This window comes from Typopeltis vanoorti, chromosome 6 (assembly GCF_054136105.1).
Source record: "Typopeltis vanoorti isolate ZY-2024b chromosome 6, IOZ_Tvanoo_1.0, whole genome shotgun sequence".
In the NCBI taxonomy this organism is placed as follows: domain Eukaryota; kingdom Metazoa; phylum Arthropoda; class Arachnida; order Uropygi; family Thelyphonidae; genus Typopeltis; species Typopeltis vanoorti.
Window position 1 is genome coordinate 38,916,206 of NC_143554.1, and position 17,535 is coordinate 38,933,740.

The 17,535-nt window shown below is 35.9% G+C and overlaps 1 protein-coding gene and 1 non-coding gene across 2 annotated transcripts in view; one reads left to right on the top strand and one right to left on the bottom strand.

Moving 5' to 3' along the window:
* Positions 1-17,535, bottom strand: part of LOC150105393 (uncharacterized) — a 156,468-nt gene that overhangs the window by 6,393 nt on the left and 132,540 nt on the right. The window lies entirely within an intron of this gene.
* On the top strand, positions 3,156-3,238 carry TRNAS-AGA (transfer RNA serine (anticodon AGA)). Its single transcript has one exon. It is a non-coding gene; the product is annotated as a tRNA-Ser (tRNA).

Genomic DNA, 17,535 nt, shown 5'->3' on the forward strand with positions numbered 1-17,535 from the left:
GTTATATTAAATTTTAATGGCAAAATACCTAATGATATGAACTTAGTTACAAATCGTTCAAGTAATCATTATGGTCAGCTTTCTACACACACACACACACACACACACACACACACACACAATGGTGATTATGGTTTTGTTGGTAATACTATGTGATATGTAAAGCATTAAGCCTTAGACCCCTCAATATTTGTGAACCCTTTCACCTTCCTACGTCATTTATGCCTTCTAAGATACCAGCGAAATTTGCAAACTTACAATATAAATCACACTTTGATTTAATTACATTTATAAATTCCCTTTAATATAAAAAATCCCTGAATACTAATATTCAATAGAAGAAATAAGATAAAGAATACTAAAAGTTTAATTAGAAAAGCATTTCTTTTAAAGTAGTTTGAATTAAAAAAAAATAATTAAAAGAACAGTTCGTGTAACTTTGGATCCTTGTACAGTATATTCTGTTCATGGCTCCCACAAGGGCGGGGCTCACAGGGCTCTAGCCTGGGACCCGGAATTAAGGGGAGGGAAGGCATTTGTCGGGTCGGCCAGTTAAATGAGCCTAATAAAAGACAAAAAGAAACTTTAAAATATGAATATGTGCCGAGAGGGACTACTAGCTTTTGCAATTGTTTCCAACCCATATTATCCATCTTTTCGGACTTATGGTTACTCTTCTGAACTTCCCATTCGAAAGGATTTACTTTAGTTTTCGTTCGCCCGTCTCGCTTTCTATGCACGCTTCGTTTCAATGCCGGCTTTACCGGCACACTACCATACCTACGTTGTGATGCTACGGATGCTGAGAGGATTTTATTTTATTCATAAAAAAAAAAAGCTTTATTTGATTAGTTTTAGTTGGCTAAGTTGATCTCAAGAAACTGAAAATTTTCTACAAAATTCTTTATTTGAGAAGAATTTGTCTTATTGGAATTAAACTTTTGCTGGTTAGTAAGTAAAAGAAAATATAAAGCTTTTTAGTTATGATTTTTTGTATGAAACAAATTTAATTATTATTTCTTTTCAGATCATATAAATTTGAGATATTAAAAACATTTAAATAAATTGCTCTCAATCAAGCAAAACGTTCTACTTAAAATAAATAAATTCTCAATGTCTGATTCAAAGTACAAACATAAGTCCGGGGTTCAGAAGAGGAAACTTAAATTCGAGAGAGAATCGAAAGCATCGCGAGGTCGTCAATTTCTAACCAAATTTTTCAAATCTTAAAACGAAAAGGACGTAGTTCCCAGTACTGATCATAGTGAAGGCGGTGATAATGTTTGTCACATTGAAATCCAAACAGAATATCAGTGTCAGATCGAAACTCATAAGGCAGTCGAAAGTCAAGCGACTATTACATGTGAACCTCTTGCAACGGAAGAAAAGGTCTTTAGAAGTTTATTTTTCACTTGGTTAGAATATAATAAATTTAGTTTAATCCTTTATCCAAATGTGAGCAAACAAAGTTTGCGCTTGAAAATATCTTCAGGACTGGGGTAAGGTAGTACAACACCGAGAAACTCGTAGCAAAGGTGGACCAAGCTAACATCACTCCTATCTCAGTATCTCCCATAATGCAAAACACATCTCCTTGCGGATATGTATAATGTTATGCATTAAGGGAAGGGCCACAACCCAGACTAGTTTCGACCTTTATCGAGGTATATTTAAGTAAAGACCTCTCTAAAAATTAGCCTATCCCGAAAGATCGCCCAACTCAGCGTTGTTCCACTCAGTGACAGGCCCATCCTGTCACCAAAAAGAACTTCTCAGCGTTGGCTCTACCCAGTGGTAGGCTCACCCCACCACCAACCAGAGCCATAATCTCAGCAGTGGCCCTACTCAGAGACAGGCAAAAACCTAGCACAAACAGAGCCTCTCATATGTCTTTTTAGTGGGAGCCAGGCCCAGAAGTGGAGATACCAGGCAGAAGCAATGGCGAGGTCATCTTTACCTATAGGAGTTGCCAAAAGGTGTGCCACCTTTTTATTAAATTACCTGCTGAAAAATCTGATATAAAATGTGATGACCTTTACTTGGTCCAGAATAATCTCAAAACAACATGCGGCAAGAGATAGTACGAACTATCGGCTTTCAAGAATTCCAAAATATTTATAAGTAGCCAGGAACGACTTAATCTTGCAATTTTGTGCATCGAAAGTGATTTTGCTAAGCGAATTGATTTTACTGACATTATTGACAAACGCTAGAAAATATACTTTGAAGTAATTTTGAATATTATTATTAGTTTGTATTATGTATGTTGGTAGTTTTTTAAATAAATATTGCTTTTGTGTTATCACTTAAACTAATTGATCCTAAACCCTGTAGACTGTATATAGCAATGTGTTGTCCTTAACCTGAGCGACAGATAGGGGGCCCGCCAAAAATCTGGCCTGGGGACCCGCTTCAGGATGTGGGTGCCATGATTCTGTTTTATTGGTAATTTCATATTAGAAATAAATCTCATACGTAAAAACAGAAGGCAGTTGGGAATTTTCAGAATTAGTTGCACTGAATATAAATTTTTTTGTCTGATTGCATTCAGGCGTCCTTTTCAATGCCGAGCTCGGTATCTTCCGACTGGCTTTAATTGGAAGATTATTCCTACTCATACACATTGCTGTATACTTTTATACCCAAAATATTAGAGACATCCTTAAGCTGAATGGAATGCACTATACTGGCTGTGTGTTGCTCGTGCTGACACGTGGGGAAAGGGGGGGGGTTTGGATATAAAACAAGCTACAAACTGATTCCAGGAGACAAATATGCACATTTAGATTGTGTGTATGAGAGAGAGGAGAATGAATAAACAGGACGTTTGACTTCGTGCGCGGGGTGGGATAGTGAAAGCGAGGTGGGGCCTGTAAGAACATCTTAGAAAGCGTTGCTCTGCTTCGAATAAGATGTGTAAGCGTCTCAATTATATTAAAAACGGTGTGATAAACGAAAACACCAAGTCAACGTCTCGCATGTGATTTGACACAGCTGATCGATGCGAGAGGCAGTAGGACTGATCGAATTATAAGATCCAATAAGCACGCTACTGTTTGTAAAAATTAACAATCAGGGACCGCGAGGAAGTTTATATGTGCCTGCACCGAATGGGATATAGCAGCATATCTCACACGTGGTTTGTCCCAGTCGAAGCAGTCGTGGCCGAGTGGTTAAGGCGACGGACTAGAAATCAGTTGGGGGTCTCTCCGCACAGGTTCAAATCCTGTCGTCTGCGGAGGACTTTTTTTATCCATATACGGTACTAACGTACTATAGGTTAACCAGCCAACCTCTCGTATATGGGCCCAACATAAAAATATATAAAAAAATATGACTATTGAGGGTAATACGCCTGTCCAACAAAAGACGAAGGTGAGTGAAGGGACATCGGCACTGAACACAACACGTCTGAAAAGAGATCACAGATGTAGTAATAAATCTCGATTTCCGAAGGACAAAGATAAGGTGACAACACAAAGCCATGAACCCACCATGCCTTGTTCACAACAATACAAATCTGCGGAATGTTTTGCTAACATTCCTTAGGATGCTTGAACAGCAAGCAGCGAATTATGCGGTACAACACTTAGTGCATCCATTTATGTTGGCTATTTAACCTGCATGGATACCTCAAGAAGGAAACTCATCATGTCATTGGATACATGTTGTTCAGGATGGTCTAAGAATCATAATAAGAAATATAATGGATCGTTTCCAATCCATTCAGTTACCTGATCTCAATATCACTGAACATATTTGGGATGTGGAGTGTTTTCTGAAACTCGACAAGTCGATGATTCCAGCTAACTATGCTGTTCTAAACCTTACGGCAGTCGGTTGACGTTATGAAACAGACTGGATAGACAGAAGCAACTAAAGCTATGAAGTCATGCATCATGTCTGTAATTACGTGTTCTTCTAACCGGTTTGACGGTTTTGCGGGTTGAAAACCCCATTCCACTTCCGTTTGAACACCTTCAGTTGAAAGCCCTAAGAAAGAGGCAAATATGGTGGTGGTCATGGTGGTCTACGACTCTATTTGGATATCACTAACACAAAAGGCAATTGTATTGTGTATTGTGTTAGTGATATTGTGAAGTAATGCACATTTAAAATATCTCTTCTGGTTCCCATCTGCCATACGGCCGCGGGAGGGTAGCTAAATGCTACCATTCTAGGGAGAGATGATTATGAGCAAGGTGGTTTCCCGTTGCCTTCCTTACCGTAAGTATTTATGACTGTAACCTGTGTGTTCACGGGGGCCGGTTTGCTTGCTTGCGGGATGAAAAACCCCAGATAAACTGGCGGAAAAAATCCTGCTGCCCACGCCCAAGACCGGCTAACTTGGCTATGGCTGAGGAAGATCCTTAAGCTCCTCATGTCGTGGACGGGAATCGAGCCTAGGACACTCCTTCCCCAGGCATATGGTTGCGAAGCGCAAAGCCACTAGGCTAACCGCGCGGACATTTAAAATATAATAAAATAAAATAAAAACTTACTTCAGGAACCATAAATTTCCACTTAATCATACTCGTTCGTAGACTAACACCACTTTTCCTTTTTATTTTCTTTATTTACTGGCTTGCACTACTAATCGTAGCGGCATCGATATCTGAAGTCATGGTATTAAAACCAATGTTTTGATGCTGAAGTTTTGTCATTAATAACCATTATTTTAATATAAACATTCAATGTGATTCTTATTTTTGTTCCTCGGGATGTATCGTTCTGGATGCCAATATTTGAATTCAAACCGGTATAAAACTTACATTGTAATAGATGCTATAATACTCGTTCTGTAGTCGTTTGCACAGGAATAAATATTCGATTGTTACTTTTATTAAAAACTAATCCTACATATCTTATCGTATTTATATGCGAGTTGCAAAATTATACATGGTGATCTTTTATATCTATTCATTCTCACAGACAAAACAAAACTGCTCAAATATACACCAGCTAAAAGAAATGAAGGTAATCTAATGCAGCTTATTCGGACAGACTGATCAAAACTGTCAGTCGTTAGAAACGCGACTGCTCTAAAGGATAATTTTATGTGTCATCACGTTTGCTAATTTGAATCTTGAAGGAAAAAAAAAGTGACGAGTTGTCTGTCCATACTAAAAATACAGCTTGCATTTCAGAAAATATTTTCCTATTCAGATTATCAAACTGTCAATGACTTGTCGGTTTTGAACAGCAGTGTAATTCTTGCTTCACCGTTGGAAAAGTGGAATGATATATAATAATATAAAAATAATCATTATTATTAATAATTTTATAATAATAAATATAAAATAACAACGTAAAAACTAAATAAATTATATGAAATTTGAAGGATATTTTTAGCACTGCAACCCAGACAAAAATGTTGACTTTTTTTTTTTTTTTTTTGGATTTAAGTCCGCGCGGATTCAAGAGGGGTAGAGCTAAGAATCTACACTGTAGATTCTACAGTATTCACAATAATATAAACGGTGTTGTTATATTATTGTCGACTGAGCTGCGCAGGCTGGGTTGGTGTTTTTGAATTACAGCTAAAGCATTTAAAGTTACAAGACCAGTCCATTGTGTCTGTTAATTACGTGTATTCTTTTTCTAGCCGGTGTGTATTTGTGTGAGAAAGAAATCCTACTCCTCATACCTCCTAATACTTAGTTGAGAAGCCCTTATTAAAGAGTCTTTGTATCCTAGAAGGGTTTCGAATCCAAGTCTTCCAGCCAAAGGACCATCCATACTAATGAGATGTTTTCAATTTTGTGGATTAAAAAACGATAGCAATTATACTTGAATCCTCACAAGAAATTATATTATTGTTTTTATTCTATTTACACCTAAGAGTGAAATAAAAATGTGTACGTTAATCAATGTCACAACCAGTACCGTCGACAGGGTGTAGCATAGAAGCAGCCTGTCTCGTGGCACGCATTAATAAGGGAGCTCGTTCAGCCATATTGCGGTAGGTGCCGTCGCTACGTAAACAATTCCTGTTAGTGTAACAAGTGCGGAAAGAAGTTTTTCCAAGCTTAAACTGATTAAAAATTATTTGCGAACAGCAATGACCCAAGAAAGATTGGTTGGTCTAGCAACTATATTGATAGAGGTGGACATAGCTTACAATTTAAATTTAGAAGAGCTTATAAACAGTTTTATTGCGCGATATCTCCGTAGAACAAACATTTAATAAATATTATTATATAATCCTTTTGCATTAATGTTTATCTTGTAATAAAAACAAAATAGCAATTGGAGATTTTCTTATAGTTTTGTTTTATAATCCATCAGCGGCGATATTTAATTGCTTGCCTCAGGGCGCGATCTAATCTGGCAACAGCCCTGATCACAACTGTGCTTAGAGGCAGATGATTTCAATTCTATTGTCTTAGAATTCCATAATATACAGCGAAGTTCCTTTTGACATGTATGTTACTATGGGTGATGGAAAGGGTGACGTATACTTTACGTTTTAATCAAGAGGGAAAAATACCGACTGAGCTAGTTCGATACCATCGATTCATCGAAATCATTTGTGACTTCGATTGAATCGATGGAATAACAATCTTACTTCGATGTATATATAATTCATAATTGCAACAGTTGTTTAAAAAAAAAAAAGTTCAATCGGTATAGACGAAGCCCTTTGGAAAGACCTGGGTTCGATTCTCGTCCATGACGTGACGAACCTTTATCTGGTGTCTTTCAACGAAATAAATTAACTGGTCTCATTCGGTGGTACACGGTTGTTCACTCGGAAACCGGACGTTTCGTCCCTCAAAACAGGTAAACCGGCCCCGTAAACACACACACACACACACACACACACATCTGCAGACATAAATATATTTTCCCCAACGTCAGGCCGGTTGGGGTCGCTTGAAATCGTATCACGTAAATAGCAGACCCTGCACCAAGCCGGATAACGTGAAGAAGAAGACTTCATTTTATATAATTTTTATATCGTGTTCTGTAAATATATATTTGTTACCAGAAAAGAGTACTAACATATAATTAACAGAAATGGTAATAATAATAACTGAAATCACTGTTCAAAATGTAGTAGCAATGTTTCATAATACTTGTTCGTATGGATGACGTCTGTGTACACAGCTGATGGCATACTGATCTCGAAAACTATCCAGGAACTAGAGGTTGGCTGTAATTTAAAATATATCGATGACGTCAATTTTGATAATTGAGCGAAACTGTTGTTGCTATAGTTATGAAATTGTTCGAATTTCAAAAGAAATTTGCATTCTCATTTAAAACAGTAATGTCAACCAACCGCCAGCTTCAAAATTCCAGTCCAGAAATAAATGGTCAGCTCGGTTGAATGATGTGACCTATAGCAGTGCTATGCATATATATATATATATAAAGATAAGTCGAAATTTGAAATGTTTTTATGTCATGTTTTTTGTCCCACTCTTCCCCCCCCCTCAACTCGAGGGGTTGAGGGGGGGAAGAGTCTCCAGGTATATATATATATATATATATATATATATATATATATATATATTTTTTTTAACCTTCTTCATATCCTGTCCTAAGTTTTATTCCATTTGTAGTTGTTGCTTACAATGTGTAAGAAATTTCCAAATTCGATCGAAAAAGGGTGAACGATAGAATTGGCTCGGAGTAAGAAACCCAGACATGGGTTCCTTACTCCTAGATATTTGATATGCTTCTCAATTGCATTTGATATCATTCTCGATATTGAAAGTGCTCAAATAATTTCTGCCCATGTATATTACCAGTTGGCATGCTGAATACGAATTATAAATTGGAATCGAACCAGGATTGTAAATTTTGCTATCATTTCCATGCAGATAAATGTTGAAATAATCACATCTTTGTACTAGCCCCATCACCGAGATAAGACCAAATCTCTGCCCCTCTCACAACTTTTTTGGAATGATACATTCCTGTTTTCTTATAAAAATCATGAAGCAAACCTCTCTTATCTTTCGGCTTAAAGAAGCTTATAACTTAAGGTATTTTTCGCGAAATAGCTGTCGATGGTTTTGATTTGTTAGAAGCATTGCTTCCTTTATGCTCCAGTAATCATTCTACAAAATAATGCCGTGTTTAGCTGCTAAATGTTTTCTCATCGTTGAAACGTTTCCAACTTTGACGCTCTTGTTGGAACATTTAAATGAATTGAGCATCTGAGTTTGTTACCGCCTTGAAAAATCCTCAAAATTTTCATTCAATTCTTATCTGCTTATCCTTTTTAAACTATACAAAGGAAAATATTTTCAAACTTAAAATAAAAACAAACATTCACGACCACACGATGCACATATGCTAAGCCTAAGCAGTTCCTGCCACATGCAGATTGAATGAATAAATTGCCGTCGTCACACGTGTGAAATGCACGCACGCACTCTCTCTCTCTCTCTCTCTCGCACACAAATATATAAAGCTTAATTTTGTTAACCTGTTTACTTTTTACTGAATCAAGAATAAACACAGAGCACCGCCTTACAACGATCCTCTCATACGACGGTTTTAACGACACGACGCCGCCGTGAATCAACGGATATGCAGTTTCTGCAGACTTGCTCTCCGCTTTTCTTTCTTTCTCTCTCTCTCTCTGTATGTCAGTGTTTCGCTGTGAATTATAAACTGTTTAGAATTATTATTTTATTTTAGCATTGTCAATAATGGTAGATAAAAATCAAAGTAAGAGTACTGTTGCTTCCAGTGAAAGGAAATCTCGAACACGTATCGTATTACACTAGATAGGTCGCAGGCTAAACTTATCTCGCACTGCTGTGGTTACAGTTGTTTATCATGCGTATCAAGGATTTAGGCCTAGCATGGCCTGTTCCGCCTTAGAAGTCATCGTTGAATCGTTTAAGACTACCTGGTTTTCTTTTTCCTAATGGCTTGTACTTTAAGGCTTGTTTTAGGCTACAGTTGTTTAATAACAATATTTTTAACAGTTGTTTTGGGTTTGCGAAAATTATTCCAAATTTTTCTTTGCGTCTGACGTAAATAAAGTCTTTTTAACGTCATTTATGCACGTATATGACTGCTTCTTAAAACATTATTAAACCATTACAGGCAGTGGTGAGTTATGGAAATTTTAACAAAAGGCTCGCATAGTCGAGCAAAAAAAAGAAAAAAAAAAGGCCTACTTTAGCCCTTATAATACTTATATTGCGACTTTGTAGAGCTTCTGACAGATATGATAATTCCTGTATCATATCAATCATTAATGGTAGACCTTTTAAAAATTCCAAATTGAGAAGTCGATTGAAAAAGCCCTTATATTTATCGTTCGATGCAAAATGCGTGCATAAAGCCGGGTAATTTCTCCACAAAGCAAGAGCCGTTCGTAAACTGCATGCTGCACATCGTGGTCCAAACACTCGGCAGATCTAAAATTTCGATACCAAGGTCTTTTGCAATCTTTTTAATTCTCGTTGATTTTTTGGTAATTGATGATAAAAAGCATATAATTTATCCATAAATATTTCAAAATGATTTATTTCTTTAATGTTTTTTATCGAATCGTCTAATGCTAAGTGTAAACGATGAGCGCAATGCCAAATCGCAACGTTGGGATATTTTGTAGAAGTTTGATTGCAACACCTGATTTGTTTCCTAACATTACACTAGCTCCATCAGAACAAACTGCAATGAAATTATTTTTTAAATAGTTATCAGAAAATCCATAATGAATTTAAAGTAGCATGTATACATTCCGGTGGTATTTTCTAGTTCTACAAGATTATTAAACAAGAAGAACAAGGGGCTCGCAAATTTTAGAAAAATTTAACAAAGGGCTCGCGCGAGCCCCTTATAGCTCACCACTGATTTCAGGCATCTACGGGAGAGGGGAAAGAAGAAAAAGGAGACTGATTCGATATATGAAAGGGGGTGGTCTGAAACCTCACATGTTGTAAGACCGCAGTACGTCCGTAGAAAAAGTGATATGAAGGTGAGATATTTTCTGAATCCAGTCTCATGGTCGGGTTTTTATAATGGGCCTTCGTGACAGTTTTGATTCAACTCCTGGTCTTTCTAACTGAAGAATAAATTTCGTTGCTACGGAGATATTCCTTGTGTTTGTAGTTGCGGAGTTTGGAATCGGATATGATTTAGAATTAATGCCAGGATACGAAAGACCACAAAATCAGTCTATTATGTCTGACGACTGCACTCTTTCTCGCTAATATACACATATACAGGGCTCGACGAATTATGAAAAACCTTACTTGCCATGCAAAAAATTTACTTTCCCAAGACTTCCATGTCCCAATAAGTCAGTAGGGGTTGTACATTATGATTAATGGTTCTACCTAGGTTGGAGATATTATTATTATTTTTTATTAAATAAAAATATTCTGTTTTGTCCACAGTGCAGTTACTCGCCACAGGCGAGTGTATTTATTGAGCCCGTGTATATTATACGAGGTGTGGCTATTAAATAACAAGACTGGTTGCAAAAAATGTGGTTTATTATTACAATTGTACAACTTAATTGTTATCCCCTTCAACATACTCCCCTTCTCTATCTATACGCCTTTGCATACGAATTTTCCATTGTTGGAAGCAGTGCTGCAAGTCGTCAGGTGTTATCTGCCTCGTATATTATTATACAAACACCTCCTCGAGTCGAGACTCATCAAGGGAGGCTATAGTAAGATGCATTCTAACAGAGATAATGTTTATCATACCTCATCTTAAATTGTTTCACTGTTTGCACACTCACCATCCCATTTAGCAATGAATTCCACTCATCAACCGCTCTCCATGCAAAAAAAAAAAAAAAAAAGTCATGCCGCACCACACCTTTATACAATTTCCAAGAATGACCTTTTGTCTCTATCCTCTTCCCTCCTTCAACGTTTGAAAAATATCCTCGAAATCTATTTGATAAGCACCCTTTAGCAATTTATATGTCTGAATCATATCGCCCCTCTTCCGCCTACTGACTAGAGTCTGTAATCTGCATTCTCTCAACCTGTCGTCATAGTCAGTATTACACAATCCCGACATTGCTTTTGCTATTCGCTTCCGAACTCTTTCCACAGCTTGCTTCTACCTAGGAACGCAGGTGACCAAATCGAGCAGTAGTCCAGATGTGGTCTTATCAGTCTTGTACAGCGAAATGACCACATCCTTATCTCTACTTGTCAGTGTTCTTCTTAGTATACTGGCATTTGCGCTGTTTTTATTTTTTTTTTGCAATATGTCCCCTGAACTTTAATTCTTTATCCACCAGTATCCCAAGATCACACGCTTCCTCCACTTCCTGTAATACAATGTCTCCAATATGATACGTAGCTTTACTTTTTTGAGATCCAAAATGCAAAACCTTACATTTACTGATGTTAAATTGACATCCCCACTTGGCTGCCCACATAGCACTTTATTCAGATCGCTCTGAATCACTAGCACATCTGTATCATTCCTAATAATTTTTCCCAGCTTAGCATCATCCGCAAACAGCTGAATATCAGCTTGCAGACCACTCGCAGTATCATTAACAAACAAATTGAACAGCAGTGGCCCCCTGTGGGGGACTCCACTGGTAACTCTCCTCCTCAGAGACGTGGCACCTCTATACACAACTGTGATATCGATTAGAAAGCCAGTCTGCTATCCAATCAACCAAATGATTTTCCGATCCCATTTGCCTTAACTTATATACCAGTTTATTATGTATGTATTTGTGCATGCGTCTGACAACATCTCTCTCTTTCTTATATATATATATATATATATATATATACATAAAGTTATGCAAATACAGTAAAAATGTCGCTAACGTTACCATGAATCCTGAGAACGAATTTCATATCCGGATTCAGAGTATTGCAAGAAAAATAAGAATAAAAATGCTTTTTTCTTTGTAATCCATTGAAAAAATTTAAACAAACCTAAATGTAAGCTGTTCTTTCAAAATTTATTTTCTTTACCTCATAAAACGCTTTACTTATATATCAAGATATTAAAAAAAAAAAAAAAAAGCTACAAACACACTAGGGTAAAATTTCGAAATATCACTTATAATTAATTCTGTCTTCAATGTTGAATAGACTGAATTTGGAATTTTCTAATTTACAGTCATTAATGAAAGTAAAATAACACTAGACTACAGAAAATAAGTAGGATAAATTCACATAAAATTTATATATGCGCATTAATATAGGTATGCAACGGCTTTTTCCATTTTTTTTCTACTGAAAATTTTTAGCTTAAAAATTAACATTGTCAATTTTTGCCAAATTAAAATTGGAGGATTAACTGTTAATAATAATAATAATAATAATAATAATAATAATAATAATAATAATAATAATAATAATAATTACCTTCAGAAAGAGCTTTCACAATCATAATTACAGCAATGATAAATCTATAGTTTGTCTTCAACGTCATTATTTGTTTAATCACTTAACTGCTAGAGTTGTTTTTTAAATATCTGCTAGTCAGTATATGTCACGTCTAGTTGAGGAAGACCATGGAAATGGTAACTGGCAGATTTGTAGATGATGAATGCACCTTTTGAGCCCGTGTATATGTTGTGTGTGTATATATAGATGTGTATTTGTGCATGCGTCTGACGACAGCTCTCTCTCTCTCTCTCTCTCTTTGTTCAAAAGCGCATGAATAAGTCATTTCCTTGAATGTCATATGACGTACGTTAGCAAACAGCACGCATATTCGCCAACTGAAGAACACCCTCAGGAATCAACATGCTATCAGCTAATCAGATTTTGAATTAGGGATTATCCTAAGATATCATACGTCTCTTCAGGGCTTTTGTACTTTGACGCCTCCTCAAGTTGCCCGAGTGTCACGCTGCCTCACTCCCTCATCAAATATGCGAGAAAATGTAAATACCAAAAAAAAAAAATATATAAATAAAATTACTCTTTCAGTAACTTAAATAATTACATATATTTCGAAATCACACTATAAATAATAGTTTTTTACTGTACACTCTTGAATCTTTTGAATATTATTTTTAAAGTTTTTAAAATGTATTAAATTGCTATGTTTCTAATCTAAAAAACTAGTCTGTAATTTTTGTAAATAAAAAAAGTAACTTATTATATTAAGGTCCGCGCGGTTAGCCTAGTGGCTTTGCGCTTCGCAACCATATGCCTGGGGAGGGAATGTCCTAGGTTCGATTCCCGTCGGAGACGTGAGGAGCTGAAGGATCTTTCTCAGCCATAGCCAAGTTAGCCGGTCTTGGGCGCGGGCAGTAGGGTTTTTCGGCCAGTTTATCTGGTGTTTTTCATCCCGCAAGCAGGCAAACCGGCCCCGTGAACACACAGGGATACAGCCAAGAATACCTTGAGGAATGGGAGTGACCATTCTATCCTCGTATTTCGGGTACGAAATCCAAGCATGCTTGGAAATTTGTGGGCCTTAAAGGCCTGTTAAAGCCATTGGGATAGATATTAAGGAAATCTAAAAGATCGGGTTTGTTTTAATTTAAACTTAGTAGACGGGTAATTATAATCACTGGTCTTGTTTTAATTCTTTAATCGAGCGGCAGCAGACCAAGTTTACGCATGAGAGATGATACTGGTTACGTATATTGTACACAAACTGACTTCGAATGAAATCGCTATTCACTAAAAAGTTACAGCCTGCATCCGTTTCCAATTTCAGCTTATCATTTTATAGTATAGAGTAGATAAAGCACATTTCCTTTTGGGCTGGTATATTGCTATGCATTATCAGAATTTAAAAAAAAAAATACTCGAAAAGCTAACTATCGCTGCGTCTCCAACACTATTTCAGTTATTATACTGTGTTTATGCATACCGACTATGTAATGAAATAAAATTTCGAAATCGAAAAGCCATAAAGCCAGATAATTAGGATTGCAAAAGGGACGGACAATTTTTATTATCCAGTCGAGCCTCCGTAGCTCAGTCGGCATAGACGAAGCCTTTCGGTCAGAAAGAGAGGAATATATATAGCTTCATCCTTTATTAGGAAGGGCCCAACCATCGCCCTCCAAAGGAATGGGGAAACCCCATACAAATATTATATTATTATTTCCAGTTTTATAAAGACACACACACACACACACACACACACACACACACGCACACACACACACACACACACACACACACACACACACACACATATACATATGTGTGTGTGGTGTGTGTGTGTGTGTGTAACATTGGAAATTCCAGTTTAGAAAAAAAAAAAAAAGTCAACTACAGTTTTATTAACTCAAACAGACAGTGATACAATCCAGTTATACCGAAATTGGCCTCTCAGCGGTTCGATACTTCGTATGTCAGATTGTTATATCATTATACAGCCATGAACGTATGTGTTAAGGTTGGTTAAATAACCAACCTACTCTTAAAAACTTTTTCAACCGTCCAATAATCATCATATCGAGCAATAAAATTCGTCTACTTCCCTAAAATTGCGAATACAATTGTTTCTGTATAAATTATTCTTCACTGAAAAAAAAAAAAAAATGACATAATTAGAGCTTAGAATAAAAGTCGTCTTAAATAAAACCTTCTAAAGTCAGCATTGCGAGATTAATATATTGAAATCTCTCTCTTCTTTTCCTATTCCTGTGTAGTAGCATATTTAAATTTCCACAAACTGTTATTGAAAGAATGGAAATACAGATGCTAGAATGCTAACGGATGAATTATTATTCATGATGTGAATGATACCGGAAACATCCAAGAACCACATTCGCGTTTGGTGTGTGTCGGGGGGGGGGGATATAAGAATCAGCAGTTGCAAGAGATTCATATAATGCAAAAGCACGAAAAAGTAAGTGAGAATAATTTCCAAATTTCGTTAGATTTTGGAAACTAATTAACCACACCCAACGAAAACAAAAAAACAAATATTAATAAGTTCAAATTTATCTTACTAATAATAGAAAAGTGTCACCAAGCAAAGAATTATTAGAGCTTATTCTGTTGAATTCGTTTATATTAGTGGCATAACAAAACACAAAGTGGCAGCATGAATAAAAGTATTTCCTTCTAGTTAGACTGAATTTTTCTTTTCTGCATACAAAGTAAAATATGTGCTATCATAATAAACCTTTGGAAGTAACAAAAAATGTAGCCTCTGTACAGTACACAACTATACGGAGACCACATTTTCGTGGAACCACAAATGGTTAACTTGTGGATTAATTAACTGTGTAAACATACAAACTACGTTTCTATTATTCTCAAGTCCCATGGAATTACATGACTCTTCGGATTAACTACGAGATTAGCTCGTATTAGAAATCTATACTATATACGGTATATCACTTTTCTTATACAAAAAATTGTCAATTTATGTATAAAGTAATACTAATGAGATTAATCATTGTGAATCTTTTAAGAAACTATTCCTAAGACTCCTATCATCATCTACTTATTTTATAAAACCACGAAGTATATAAGCCGATTCAAATCTGCATTTTAAGTACATTATACATAAAACGAAATACAACTTTTGTTTCACAAAAACACAAATATATTTCAATAATAAACTATGCAGAAATTTAAGGTAGTTATTCACGGAAACAGCTTTCATTCGGATGATTACCTATACATTTCCAGAGGAGGAGGAGAGTTTGTCAAAATCAGAATCTCACTAAGGCTGTTCTTTAATATTAACAAACTGGGAGGTTTGTCGCAGTTCCTGTCATGTACATGTAGCAACAGTTGGTATTTCAGTAGTCTGACTGTCCAATTCAAAATTGCAGAGTTGTATGGTGCAGTATTTAGAAAATCAACAATTTCTAATTGAAATTGGGGGAGGGTGATGTGAGGGAGAAGAATTCCCGATCTTCTGGAAATGTGCGCTCAGGTTGGCGAGTTCTGCCTCTATACGTTTCCAATTTATAAAATCTGTATTACTGCAATGGTGTAAAGAATTTTAATAAAACTATTATTTTGGGGAAAAAATACTAATTAATACAAATTCTTTTCAAAAATGCTCTGTTAATTAATTAAACTGTTGGTATAGTTCACCCACCATTTATAGATCCCTTCTTGGCTTGGTGCCAAGAATAGTCGATTCATGCTGAAGGGGAGAAAGAAATGATGTACGAATTGGTCGCCAACATGCGAAATCACGTGCTTTCTTGTCTGTCGCTGTACTAGTACTAGCTTGATTTTTGTTGTTCCTTTTTTGCATTATTTTTTTATTATTCATTTGTATGATTGTTCCAGTACAGTCAACAAGTTCTATTGTTACACGTTTCAGTAGCTCTTGCAAAAGAATATTGAATAATGTGCTGACATTCTGCGAAAAAGAATCGTCAGAAGGCCGTCTTCTTGTTCCCCTTTCTCAAGTCATAAAACGTGCAAGTGCAATTGCGGGCGTATCGGGGTCGATTGTTAAAAGAATTCGTAGGGAATCAAAAGGTGAAGGTAAGCCAAAATTTAAATCTCCTAAAAAAAAAAGCGCGAACCTTTGGTGATCAGTTTAAGTGAAAGTGATGGCGATTCGGACACCGATTCCAACATTTTTTTTTGCATGCTATTGAGAGTCACACGAAGTCATAAATAATTAATCAGTTTAGGACATTAAAGTGTCTCAGTTCTCTCAACTGTAAGTTTAGAATATCTAAGTTCATTTGAAATAATTTCCATTTTTCGGTATATTTTTATTTTATAGAAAACTTTCTTAAAAATAAACTTAGTTACATTTTTGTTTTATGCTATACTTTTTTTAATTTTATTAACACTCTACGTACATTTTTCCAACTGTTATACAAGCAAAATAGTTACACTTTAAAAACAGCAATGTTCGTAAAAGAAAAGCTAAATTTTTCGACCTGTAATAATAAACAAACTCATCCCAGAAGACAGACTGATTACCCTATTATCGGAATGGATTCTCCTTTTTCTGACATGCGCAGAAGTGTCGAGGGACCTCTAATCGGTGGGCGAACTATAAACATGATCATATTTAGGAAAGCCTTTCTACCTCCATACAAGCCCTGCTAAACTACCAACAATTGGTAAGTTAGAGAGTTTAGAATTCGGAATCTGAATATCAAATTTGGATAATTGATTCCTCGATTAGCAGTAGTAGCGATGTGCCCTTTGGCTGAACGACTTCTGAATGAATGCTTTTTCTTTTATTTTCTTTTTTCTTCCCTGTGGTTTAGCAGTTTTTGTCAATAGCTTCCGGTATTGAGACTACATGTTTTAAGATAAATAACGAGTTTAATAAATATATAAACTACTTTTTCTAATACTCCTGACGATGTAAATCGTCAGATTTACATCGTCAAGGGTATTAGTAAAAGTTGTACAGAAAAGAGACAAACAATTAACTACACATATTAGATGTTATCAGAACTTCACAATTTGTACATATAAAAACATTAATTTTATTATGTGAAACAATGCTAATTGCTGCTATCACATTACGTAGCACATCGTATCCTAGGTCCGCGGCAGTTAGATTTTTGTGACAATGTATACAGTAATTAATTTAACGTTTTTATTCTGGTTGCTTATTTCTATGTACCAATTGTGAAGTTTTGATAATATCGAATATGTGTAA